At 41.7% G+C, this 1,426-nt stretch overlaps 2 protein-coding genes across 3 annotated transcripts in view; one reads left to right on the top strand and one right to left on the bottom strand.

Moving 5' to 3' along the window:
* The window catches only part of LOC106679387 (opioid-binding protein/cell adhesion molecule homolog), a gene marked incomplete at its 3' end in the record, with an annotated part of 300,127 nt that overhangs the window by 204,093 nt on the left and 94,608 nt on the right, over window positions 1-1,426 (top strand).
* The window catches only part of LOC106679397 (ankyrin repeat domain-containing protein 29), a 17,793-nt gene that overhangs the window by 8,117 nt on the left and 8,250 nt on the right, over window positions 1-1,426 (bottom strand). The window contains exon 1 of one of the 2 annotated variants that reach the window (XM_014418530.2): window positions 42-141. The exons of the other annotated variant lie outside the window; for it this stretch is intronic. The gene's annotated coding sequence lies outside the window, so the exon portion shown is untranslated. Of the gene's footprint in view, window positions 1-41; window positions 142-1,426 lie in introns of those variants that run through there. 2 annotated transcript variants of the gene reach the window in all.

Raw genomic sequence — 1,426 nt, 5'->3', positions numbered from 1 at the left:
GTTTGTCAGAATATAGATAGCAGTTAAAAAGATAAACTTACCAATGAAGTTACTATTAAAGTAACCAGCAGCAAAATGGTGAAATGGAACATGTGTCTACTTATTAGTCTGGTGGGATGAACAAAATTATTAAAAGTTAATCATTAAAAAAAAATGATATCACCTGTTTTTGTCATATTATTTAGACATGACTGAATATAAAAGGGTTATTTCATCATAATAGATTTAAAGCCGTTAAAACCAAGTTTGTCATTAACCATGTTTTTGAGACATCTTTACGAACATGTTTATATTGTTAGAAATAATTTCTTAGTTACAGATTTGACGTGTTATTACAGTATTGGAATGAAGCTGTATAGACGGTGTAGAGGATGGGACCGAGGAAGTAGTTTCTTTAGATTCCTTTAGTTTTCCCACCTACTGGAGTGGTCTGTGGTCAGTATGTATATTGAACCTTCTGCCGAACACATATGGTCTAAAGTGATCGACGGCCTCCACTATTCCCAAGAGTTCTCGCTCCATTGAACTGTATCTACTTTCCATCTCCGTAAGGCGCCTGCTGGCATACACCACTGGGCGCTCTCCCCCATCACCCTCCTGAGGCAGCACTGCTCCGAGCGCATACTCTCTTGCATCTGTGGTAATTGTGAATTGCCGATTAAAATCTAGAAAGCCTTGTACCGGCTCTTGCTGCAACCTCTCCATGCACCGTCTGATATTGTCCTCCATCATGGGGGTGACGATCATCTTCCTGCCTTTCTTGAGTAGGTTGTTGAGTGGAACGAGATACTCCGCCATTTCGGGACAAACCTGCTGTAATAATTTAGAGTCCCCAACAACCTCTGAATTCCTTTTATGTCACTATTTAATGTTTCTCTCTCTTCTACCATCTCTTTGTTCTCTTCTTCTCCAAGGGTTTGGCATGTTTCTTGGCCGATGATATTCTATCCGAGTCCACCTTGGCTTCTCTACTTCCATTTGGGCCTCCACCTCTCTAGCGCTTGTATCAATGAGATCTTGAGCACATTAAACAAACGAGCGGTCTCTCGACATTCCCTCATTCTTCCCTAGTTCTTTTGCCTACTGAATCTTTAGTACCATGGATAGGAATTGCATCCTACCCTGTGCTTGGATTGTCTCCATCATCTCGCCGAGTATATCTTAAATTCTGTTATAGCGTGCCAGGAATTCTGCGGCATACTGCCCATTAGACTGTCTCGGTTTTTTTGTTTCTCTGATCATCATGAATATATCCTCCTCTGGGGTCCAGCGTCCTCCTCCGAATGCCTTCTTTAATCTTTCTTTGATGACCTTCCATGAGGTCTCTTTATCTGCCTGAATCTTATTTAGGGTGCATCTTTTTACACGGCAGACTACCGCTGCTTTCAGTGCTTTTGCATCCTCGCTGTCTATTAGATCCTCCGAC

This window comes from Halyomorpha halys, unplaced genomic scaffold (assembly GCF_000696795.3).
Source record: "Halyomorpha halys isolate HHAL.00 unplaced genomic scaffold, Hhal_1.1 Scaffold200.1, whole genome shotgun sequence".
Lineage (NCBI taxonomy): Eukaryota > Metazoa > Arthropoda > Insecta > Hemiptera > Pentatomidae > Halyomorpha > Halyomorpha halys.
This window is presented reverse-complemented; position numbering and strand designations above follow the sequence as displayed.